Source organism: Bos taurus, chromosome 1, assembly GCF_002263795.3.
Source record: "Bos taurus isolate L1 Dominette 01449 registration number 42190680 breed Hereford chromosome 1, ARS-UCD2.0, whole genome shotgun sequence".
In the NCBI taxonomy this organism is placed as follows: Eukaryota; Metazoa; Chordata; class Mammalia; order Artiodactyla; family Bovidae; genus Bos; species Bos taurus.
Genome location: NC_037328.1, coordinates 35,456,378 through 35,468,495, shown reverse-complemented (window position 1 = coordinate 35,468,495; position 12,118 = coordinate 35,456,378).

The following is a 12,118-nucleotide window of genomic DNA, read 5'->3' as shown; positions in this document are numbered from 1 at the left end:
CAGCATCAGTCCTTCCTATGAATATTCAGGACTGATTTCCTTTAGGATTGACTGGTTGGGTCTCCTTGAAGTCCAAGGGACTCTCAAGAGTCTTCTCCATCACCAGGGTTCAAAAGCATCAGTTCTTCGGTGCTCAGCTTTCTTTATACTCCCACTCTCACATCCATACATGACTACTGGAAAAACCACAGCTTTGACTAGACTGACCTTTTTTGGCAAAGTCATGTCTCTGCTTTTTATATGCATTAGGAGAAACTGCTGCTGCTGCTGCTGCTAAGTCGCTTCAGTCCTGTCCAACTCTGTGCAACCCCATGGATGGCAGCCCACCAGGCTCCCCCGTCCCTGGGATTCTCCAGGCAAGAACTTTAAAATGCATTAGGAGAAACTAGAAATGCTTTTTAAAAATGCATTAGGAGGAGCTAGAAAATTGAATAATTATGAATACTAACTTGAGGTATGTAAAGTTAATTCACCTAGTTAGTATGTATTTTATTTTTCAGAGGCTCACTATTAAATGCAGTGAAATTCTCTATCTTAGACCTTTAGCAAAGTTTTTTATAACTGTAAAACTTTCTAAATTTCTTCATGAGTAGTTTCCAACTTTAGTTACTAAAATTGTTTTCATTCAGATTTTTTGCTTTGAAATTTTTAAAATATTTCTCTATACTTCTCAGCTTTCTCAAACAGAACATTGAGAACATAATTTAGCCGATGCTTACTCATCAATAGCAAGCATGCCCTCAATCAACTTTCCACTCTATTTCCCAAGTCAACTGATGAGCAATCATTGCCTGCCAGTCAGAGTATTTCATGATACTAGCCACTCTCCTTCCCTTCAATTTTCTTTTTATAACCTCTTATATTCATGGAAACTACCTATCCACTGAACAACTGCTTTTAAAATAAAAATCTTAAACAATCAGAATGGAAGTATTAGTGTCAGAATGCAAAAAAAGAAAAAAAAAAGGTTCAATAGTAGAGTATTTGTAGGAGAAGAGAAGACAGATCTCTACCTTAGAAAGTTTTCATCTTTTCTTTTTTTTTGTAATAGATGAAGGAACCAAAAGTTTTAGCACCATGTGTTCAATCTCAGTGCATGCTAAGTCACTCTCTGTGACCCTATGGACTCTAGCCCACCAGGTTCCTATGTCCATGGGATTCTCCAGGCCAGAATACTCGAGTGGGTGGCCATTTCCTTCTCCAGGGGATCTTCCTGACCCAGGGATCTTCTCCTGTATTGCAGGCAGATTCTGTACTGCTGAGCCAGCGGGGAAGCCCATTCACTCTTAATAACTGATGCCAACTTTCATCTCCCCATTCCTTCAACATCTTTCCAACAACAGTTAACTGCTCTTTTCTTGGGGCAGAAAAATAGAGGAAAAACCCACAGATCAGATTCACCCTGAAGGTCAAATAATGTAGCAGACAAGTTTATATAAATGTAGTTTCCTCACATCAACTTTCTGAGCATTTCTAGAACCCTCTCTGGTAACGATTCTGCATTTAGTATCCATGCCTTTATCCTGCTCTCCAGTTATACAGTGACCTTCACTAAATATCCACTACTGGAATATTCACTGTCTCCATTAATGCAGCCATCAGTATGTCATTACCTTCCTTGGACTTTGCTACATGGCTTCCAATAATTTTTTTTTTACTCCATTTTTGGGGATTTGTTTTAGCTGCTCCCTGAGGCTTGAGGGATCTTAGTGCCATGAGCAGGGGTTGAATGGCCCCCCTACCCCCACCCCCAGTGCGGTGGAAGCATGGAGTCTTAACTGTACTGCCAGGAAAGTCTCCTACTCCATTTTTAATAGTAAAATTTTAAGTGCTTTTGCCATAAGCTACCTTAAACTCCTTTAAAAATAGCCTAGGTATAAAGAGTAAACATAGTCAATAAATAAATACCTGTTGTAGGCTTTTATTTCCCCTGAAGACCTTTTCCTGAAAAATGATCATTAGGACTAGTGAATTAATAAGTTCCTGGCTAAGGCTTTGCGTGGTTGACCCTTTTCAAAACACTTGCATAAACCAAAAGGAGTTAAATGAATGTGAGTTCTTTACCTACTTGATATGTTAGTAGCAGGTTTTGGGTAAGAAACAAGGTCTTGTGAAAGTTCACAATTGTTTTTAGAACCCCAAATCAGAGCTGACTCTACAGGAATTTAACAGTGAAGTTGCCAGGCCTAACCTCATCTTGGTTTCTATTATCATCACAGCCCATTTTGACAAAACAAACAAGCAGAATTTTGAAACTTCCATAGACTTGCTAATGTAAACCAAATCTAATGTGATTTCTACAGGAAAAAATATTTAACACTTTGTAATTCTTACACAAAGCATTAAATCTACCAAAATGTAGCTAAGCCATGCATCATCACCTATCACTGTGGAGAGACACGGCTTGACCTGAAGAGAGAATACTGTGTATTGATTTAAAGCATTAATTTCCTTTGGAGGAGAAAACTCACACTCTTATCCTGTGTTGCTTTATCATTAAATGGTGGTCAATGCTGGCCATCTGCTTGATGAGCAACAGGAAAAGTGACTAATTCTATTTGATGTTAATTTGTTGAGGAATTGAGTTGGCACGTCATTGAGAAAGCCTTCTTTCATTTCCTAAACAACTTATCTCTTTATGTAAGTTTTCTAATAGTACTTTTTCTGTCTCTAAAGAACCATTTTAAAAGACAGGTTTAGTCTCAAGTAAAAGGTTCAGTGTATCCCATTACATTTAAAATTCTAAACCTGTCCTTGGCAACTGTCTAGCCTATCCTTGACAGGACACAATGTACAATTGTGTCATGAAAAATCACTCTGTCGGAGTAAATTGGATACCTTTGAAGATGTGTGGGCTACCAAAACTAGCAGAATGAGATTTAGTAAAAATGAATACTGATTTATCAAGAAGTGCCTGCCTATCTGCAAAAGGTTATTTACTATAAGGAGATGATGACAGATTTTCTGCTTGTGTGTTATTAATGCTTATTGTGAGTAACTAGTAGTCATGGACTTCCTACTTCAAAGGTAGGAAGGTTAAGTGCAAGAGTGCCTATAGAACTGAATGTCCAGTCAACATCCTGATGGCCAAATGCCAAAACTTGGGACCTCCCAAATCACACTAAGTTTTTCCCAAATCATAAAAGTCCTATGCTAGGAAATACAAAGACTCAATTGTTGGCCCATTTGCCTACCTAAGCTGGATCAATGCTGGTATACTTTACCATTGTGGATGCTGATTTGGTATGTGAAGTTTTAACACCAACTTACCATGGAGATTATAGGTAAATATCCGTTCAGTTCAGTTGCTCAGTCCTTTCTGACTCTATGTGACTCCATGGACTGTAGCACACCACGCTTTCCTGTCCATCACCAGCTCCTGGAGCTTGTTCAAACTCATGTTCATCAAGTTGGTAATGCCATCCAACCATCTCATCCTCTGTCATCCCCTCCTCCTCCTACCTTCACTCTTTCCCAGCATCAGGGTCTTTTCAAATGAGTCAGTTCTTAGCATCAGGTGCCAAACTACTGGAGTTTCAGCTTCAGCATCAGTCCTTCCAACGAACATTCAGGACTGATTTCCTTTAGGATGGACTGGCTTGATCTCCTTGCAGTCCAAGGGACTCTCAAGAGTCTTCTCCATCACCATAGTTCAAAAGCATCAGTTCTTCAGTGCTCAGCTTTGTTTATGGTCCAACTCTCACATTCATACATGACTACTGAAAAAACCATAGCTTTGACTAGATGAACCTTTGTTGGCAAAGAAATGTCTCTGCTTTTTAATAAGCTGTCTATGTTGCTCATAGCTTTTCTTCTAAGGAGCAAACATCTTTTACTTCCACAGCTATAGTCACCATCTGCAATGATTTTTGAGCCCAAGAAAATAGTCTCTCACTGTTTCCATTGTTTTCCATCTATTTGTCATGAAATGATAGGACTGGATGCCATGATCTTAGTTTTCTAAATGTTGAGTTTTAAGCCAGATTTTTCACTCTCCTCTTTCACTTTCATCAAGAGGCTCTTTAGTTCTTCACTTTCTGTCATAAGGATGGTGTCATCTGCATATCTGAGGTTATTGATATTTCTCCCGGCAATCTTGCTTCCAGCTTGTGCTTCATCCAGTCCAGCGTTTCTCATGATGTACTCTGCATGTAAGTTAAATAAGCAGGGTGACAATATACAGCCTTGACATACTCCTTTCCTGATTTTGAACCAGTCCATTGTTTCATGTCCAATCCTAATTGTTGCTTCTTGACCTACATACAGATTTCTTAGGAGGCAGGTCAGGTAGTCTAGTATTCCCATCTCTTGAAGAATTTTCAGTTTGTTGTGATCCACACGGTTAAAGGTTTTGGTGTAGTCAATAAAGCAAAAGTAGATGTTTTTCTGGAACTCTCTTGCTTTTTCTGTGATCCACCGGGTGTTGGCAATTTGATCTCTGGTTCCTCTGCCTTTTCTAAAACCAGCTTGAACATCCGGAAGTTCATGGTTCACGCAAATATAGAGCCCACCAAACTTAAAAGCAATGAATGACATTGTGGTAAGCAACCCTTGACTTTGAAATGATGTATTTTCTCAAGTGTTCAAATCAAGTTGTTTGCAGCTTAAAACTGCCAGCTCACCTAGGTAGACATTCACATGATGTTTTATGGATTATGTTTACCAAGAATGGCAGTATTTAAGCAATTTTCTTATTCATAATTACTTTTAAAAACATTTTGATGGAATATTTACAAGATGGAGAAATGTGACAGTGTTAATCTGTTCTTCCCTCAAGCAATAACTGTGCAGTCTATAAAAAAAGCCTATCCTCTTTCTGACATCTGTGTCCACGAAAGGGACCTTTCCTGAGTTGCATTTGACTTGGTAATGCTTTAGCAACATTTGCAGTTTGAGAGGAAATTGCAAAAATGTCTCAAGTAACCATATAGATGACTTGAGTCATACCTTAGGGAAGATGATAAAAAATTAGCTTTGGCTGGTGCTTCATTCTAAGCACATATTTGTAAGATCAGATTGTAGGATGATATGGTAACATTGGTGGCAGTTTTTTTTTTTTTATTTCAAATCCTTTTTCACAGTAGTATTTTGGCTTAAGCTTGTTTTATCATAAATGCCTTGTTCTATTGTAAGATTTACAACTCTCCAGATGTGATATGACATAAGACATTGACAAATAGAGGAAACAATCACATATCTGATCATCTGGAATACGTCACTATCATTGTCAGGGTATGGGCTTCCCAGGTGATGCTAGTGGTAAAGAACCCGCCTGCCAGTGCAGAAGACAAAGAGACCCGGGTTTGATCCCTGTGTCAGGAAGATCCCCTGGAGAAGGGCATGGCAACCCACTCCAGTATTCTTGCCTGGAGAATCCCATGGACAGAGGACCCTGTCAGGCTACAGTCCAAGGGGTCTCAGAGTCAGGCAAGACTGAAGTGACTTAGGATGCATGCATGCTGCTGCTGGTTAGTCCCTTCAGTTGTGTCCGACTCTCTGTGACCCCATGGGCTGCAGGCCGCCAGGCTCCTCCGTCCATGGGATTCTCCAGGCAAGAATACAGGAGTGGGTTACCATGCCCTTCTCCATGGGATCTTCCTGACCCAGGGACTGACACAGGCCTCCCACATTGTAAGAGGATTTTTTACCATCTGAGCCACCAGGGAAGCTACAACCTAGCCAAAATGACATAGAAAAATAACCATCACAGTACCTAATGGAATTAATTTCTCTTTATTACCATTTTTTCTATTAATTTCTCCAAAGCTTGAGTGAAATGACAAAATAGTATCTCATAAGGGGAGGTTGCTACTTTTGAAAAGTTGCTACACTTCATTTTTTGTTAAAATGAAATTGCTTTCCTTAAATAATAATTATTTTACTTGATTTTTGTTTAAAAAACTTGTTTGGGCAGAAGTGAAAAATAGAAAACAATAAATGCTCTGAAAATGGAACGGCTAATCTAAAAGACACCATTGTGGAAAGAAGAGTCTGTTTTTAACAGGTTGCAAAAATAGAAACTTTAAAAGAGCAGTTATTCAAATGAAGGACCTGAACTGGTCAGTGGCATGACTTTTAGAACAAATACACTGGTTTTTTTTCCTAATCTATTTATTTGTTTTTATTATTGGGGCAGTAGAGATTTGGGAATATTTGGTTAGACCAAATGTTGAGAAATATGTAAGTTTGTTTCACACTCTAAATAAGAACTAATTCCTACATGGCACAGATGGCATTCTTTACACCTGCTCTGCATTATCATGATGGTTTGATTCAACAAGCATTCTGAAAATATGTGCATGCCCCAGGATTCACCTCTGCAAAGTCTCTGAGACAAATATTGTGAGCTTTTATTAATATCCCAGGATGGTATATCAACTTACTGTTAGAATACTTGTAAAAGAATATTTCTGATACTATCAAGTATTGCTGATCTTATTTGTGATGCCAATTGTCTTGCTGGTCACATTGTCCTCACTGTTCACTGAATCCATGGTAGGCAAAGGGGGAGCCAAGAGGCTACGAGGAGACTCCAGGAGCTGTAGGAACTGCAGACAAGTTTATTCTCTCCTGGCTGGCACAGCAGCCATAGCAGTATTCTCTCCTAGCTGACGCATCAACTATAGTAGCAGACATGCTGTATTCTCTCCTCTCATGGTTGACCCAATGGACACAGCAGCAGTGATGAGCAGTAAAATTCCACCACTTTCTAGGTGGAGCTCACAAATGCATACCACGCACAATCCCAGCCCATGACCTGGCAAGTACCTCCTGACGCACATGCGCAGTGCTACAAATGAACTCGGCTGTGACACGGTCATTATTTACAAAGGCTTCCCTGGTGGCTCAGTCGGTAAAGAATCCACCTGCAATGCAGGAGACCTTGGTTCGATCTCTGGGGTTGGGTAGATCCCCCCAAAAAGGAAATGGCAACTCACTCCAGTATTCCTGCCTGGAGAATCCCCATGGACAGAGGAGCCTGGTGAGAGGCAGTCCAGGGGATTGCAAAGAGCGGACACAACTGAGTACAGCACAGCACAGGGGCGAGAGAGCCTGAACAACACATCTGGGCTAACATGCTCGCTCCCCACGTATCACAACTGAAAACAACGAACAGACTCAAACTACCAATTTTCCTTTCACCCTCATTGAAACCTCATCTGTCCAATTTTCTGTCTTTCATTATGCCGATGCTGCAACCAAATAGTTTGGTATTAACGAGTGTGACAATTAACATCTATAGACACTTTTAAAAACAACAACAAAACTGTGGTACTAGGGTAGAACGCTCCTTCTGAAATGTCTTCTCAAACTGAGTTTATCATCTAAGGAATCTGATGATTTCTCAGAGGTCTCACTCAGTACAGTTCAGTTCAGTTCAGTTCAGTCCCTCCGTTGTGTCCGACTCTTTTCGACCCCATGAATTACAGCACACCAGGCCTCCCTGTCCATCACCAGCTCCCGGAGTTCACCCAAACTCATGTCACTGAGTCGGTGATTCCATCCAGCCATCTCATCCTCTGTCGTCCCCTTTTCCTCCTGCCCCCAATCCCTCCCAGCATCGGAGTCTTTTCCAATGAGTCAGTTCTTTGCATGAGGTGGCCCAAGTATTGGAGTTTCAGCTTTAGCATCAGTGCTTCCAAAGAACACCCAGGACTGATCTCCTTTAGGATGGACTGGTTGGATCTCCTTGCAGTCCAAGGGACTCTCAAGAGTCTTCTCCAACACCACAGTTCAAAAGCATCAATTCTTTGGTGCTTAGCTTTCTTCACAGTCCAACTCTCACATCCATACATGACTACTGGAAAAACCATAGCCTTGACTAGACGGACCTTTGTTGGCAAAGTAATGTCTTTGCTTTTGAATATCCTATCTGTGTTGGTCATAACTTTCCTTCCAAGAAGTAGCGTCTTTTAATTTCATGGCTGCAATCACCATCTGCAGTGATTTTGGACTGGATAACTTCAAAAGTCCCCTCTGGATTTAATGTTCCTAAGCAATATTAACATGATTGTGCCTGTCAGATATTTTTAATAGTTCCTTCCTGAATGTCAGCCTTCAAGATTAGTTATATTTGTATCATTGGAGAGGGAAGATTGATGAAATTACTTATATAATAATATTGACAGTGTTTGATATTCTTTCATATTAGTCTCTTCAGATCAAAATTAAGAGGCCAAAAAATGAATAATTGAAAGGCCCCCAAAATTACAAATAAACAATCAAATAATCAATAAACATCCTCATTAATGATGAAAAAAAAATCAAAGAGCAATAATCAGATACTGTATTCTTTCCATCTCTCTGTATTTATTGTTCTATACTTTAAGAGTATGTTGAAAACTTCACACACATAAATAGCTAGTCAGAGAGTAAATTTAAAAGGTCTTTATGAATTCATTTTGTAATACACATCTTAACTCTTAAAATATTCCTATTTTTTGAAGAATTCGTTTTCATTTTCCTAACAATTCATTTTTAGTAGTCTAGCTGAAGGAAGCAATCATAGATATTAGCAAATATTTACATACAAAATTTTAATTGCAGCATTAAGTATAATATTGAAATTGCTTTAAATGTTCAATAATTATTGACAGACAAGTTAATAATGAGGAAACATGATGTAGACATTTGATATGTTTTTCAGACTTCATTTTAAGAAATAGAGAAATGCTCATAGTGTTACATAAAAAATGATACAAATATGTAGTGACAGAAATTATTAACCAAGTTCTATTTGACTGACTAAACAGATATATCTTAATGTTTTTCATGCCTCTCCTGTCTTGGTCTTTCCTTTATTACAAGGGAAATGTCATTTGGGAAAGTAGAGGCTATGAGACAGGAGACTGGAATGGAAGAAGTTAAAAATAGCTTTTCTGATCACCAGAGAAGGAGCCTACCATTAAGATGGTTACTATTGCTCCCAACAATGCCAGATCATATGCTCTAACTAAGCACCTAACTTCAATCCTGAACAGAGAAGAAAAAAACCAGTGTGAAAGCATTAGGCAAGTTGCATCAATTATATATACATATAAAAAATGTATGTATAATAATAAATATATATATTACAACTATGGAGAAAATAAGTTTAGGTCTTTAGTTTCTTTAATCAAAATCTTCCTTTACCCTTAACATTTTGTTTGCTAATAATGATATTTACTTTTACTTGTCAATAAACCATATATATATACCACACACACATATATATATTACACACACACGCACACACACACACACACATGTGTATATATAAAATCTATGCTATCTTTCTCACCAGGGATGAAAGTATACCTGTCTAAGAGATAGGAGAGTTGTGTTGTAGAGGTGGTCTTCATTAAGGATGTGTGAAACTCTGAAATTACTGGACAAATGAAATAGATTATAATTAAAAACTGATGTACATTTACATAAAGTTACATCTCAAACACTAAATGCAATAAAAATTTACATAGGCAAGTCTTGATAATAGTTCAGTTCAGTTCCATCGCACAGTTGCATCTGACTTTTTGTGACCCTGTGAACCACAGCACGCCAGGCCTCCCTGCCATCACCAACTCCTGGAGTTTACCCAAACTCATGTCCATTGAATCAGTGATGCCATCCAACCATCTCATCATCTGTCGTCCCCTTCTCCTCCTGCCCTCAATCTTTCCCTGCATCAGGGTCTTTTCCAATGAGTCAGTTCTTCGCATCAGGTGACCAAAGTATTGGAGTTTCAGCTTCAACATTGTTCCTTCCAATGAACACTCAGGACTGATCGCCTTTAGGATGGACTGGTTGGATCTCCTTGCAGTCCAGGGGACTCTCAAGAGTCTTCTCCAACATCAAAGTTCAAAAGCATCAATTCTTCGGCACTCAGCTTTCTTTATAGTCCAACTCTTACATCCATACACAACTACTGGAAAAACCATAGCCTCGACTAGATGGACTTTGTTGGCAAAGTAATGTCTCTGCTTTTCAATGTGCTGTCTAGGTTGGTCATAACTTTCCTTCCAAGGAGTATGTGTCTTTTATTTTCATGGCTGAAGTCACCATCTGTAGTGATTTTGGAGCCCAAAAAAATAAAGTCAGCCACTGTTGCCCCATCTATTTGCCATGAAGTGATGGGACCGGATGCCATGATCTTAGTTTTCTCAATGTTGAGTTTTAAGCCAACTTTTTGACTCTCCTCTTTCACTTTCATCAAGAGGCTCTTTAGTTCTTCTTCACTTTCTGCCGTAAGAGTGGTGTTATCTGCATATCTAAGGTTGATAATGGTTAGGTTGCTTTTATTTTGTTCCCATTAAGCTTTAGAAGGTGAAGATCATTGCCCTCCTCCATGCATCACCTGTGTTCTTAGCAGTCATGAGCTGTGCCACCAGGGTGCCCAAATTAAGTGTTCCTGCCATTTAATCGTAAAATCCAAGTCAGTATATGCCTGATATACGTCTACTTGGACTTCTGTTCTAAATATTTCTGACAGGTTATGGTTATGACGGTCCATAATTATGTTTCTTCAACCATGCCAGAGATGCCTCATATAGAGCACTCTATCCCAGTTTATTCAGTTCATACCTGTTACCCAGGATAATTTTTAATAGAATCCATTTTACTTCTAAAGGCTGTCCATATTTGGATGATAAGTTATATGATCACCTTAATCATAACAAAAGGGACTATTTTAATAAACAGATAACTAGTTGTTATCATCAAAGACTTGTCAGTGGAGGTAATTACCAGGACATAAGAAAGATGTGGTCAGTAACATAATGTAAAACAAGTATTAAAATCTTTTATGTAGAACTAGTCTTGATATTGGCTTAGTGTTAGAAATTGAATTGTTCAATGCATTATGATGATTTTTTAATTCTATTTTTTGTGACATTAAATTTTTGAAGCTTGATTTCCTCATCTTTAACTAAGACTAATAGCTTTATACTAATTTCCCCCAATGAATTGTATAGTTTAGTAAACTGTTCATCTTAAGTTCATTGGAAGAGAAAATATGTAACATTATTTTCAAAGACTTGCCTCTTTCTGTCACATCTACTTTGGTTACTTTTATTTTTTAATTAATGCATCTCATTCTTTGTACTTCCATGAAGCATTATAACTTATTCTGTATCTTCCTAAGAAGCCTAATTTCCTACTAGCCAAAGGGGTTAAGTTAGAATTTTTTAAACTTCCTATGAAATTATTCATTTCATTTTCAAATATAATCTTTTAGATTTTAATGCTAAATATTAATTGAACAGAGTGTAGATGTTCTTTCTCTCCAAGCTATGCATTCAGTAAATAGGATAATACAGCATCACAAATGCACATTTAAAACCACCAGCCAGCATCTAGCTCCTTCCAATGCAATGAATGAGGCCAGGAGTAGGTAGAAACAGACATGATTCTTACTTATCTCAAAGGTGTAATTTAGAAAACATAGAAAAACTTTCATTCTAAAGAAAAAAATACATATGAAGAGATTTTTAAAGAGTTGTATGAAAGTAATATTCTTTTAAGTCTTTTTAAAAAAAATATTCAACAAGCTCCACCTCCTCTCCACATCCCAGACTATTTCTTTGCTTATTTACTTGGATAAAGTTACATTCGGGTTTTTTAAAAAGAATCAGTGTTTGAACATGCTAGTGTAATTAGGATATTGCCCAAGTGGCCATGAAGACATGTGAGAGGGCAGTCCCCATTGCTCCCTGCATTTCCTCCAACATCTTCTGCAGCTTTTCTCATTTGGTCTTCAGTTCAATTCAGTTCAGTTCAGTCGCTCAGTCGTGTCTGACTCTTTGTGTCACATCCATACATGACCACAGAAAAAACCATAGCCTTGACTAGACGGACCTTTGTTGACAAAGTAATGTCTCTGCTTTTGAATATGCTATCTAGGTTGGTCATAACTTTCCTTCCAAGGAACAAGCGTCTTTTAATTTCATGGCTGCAGTCACCATCTGCAGTGATTTTGGAGCCCAGAAAAATAAAGTCTGACACTGTTTCCACTGTTTCCTGCCGGGGTCCAGCCCCGGTGGATCCAGGGAATTCGAAGCGGGGACAGTGTCGGCGAGGATCAGGAAACAATTGCTTAATTAAACGTTAATTAAGGATATAAAGAGTGGTGAAATAAGGATAG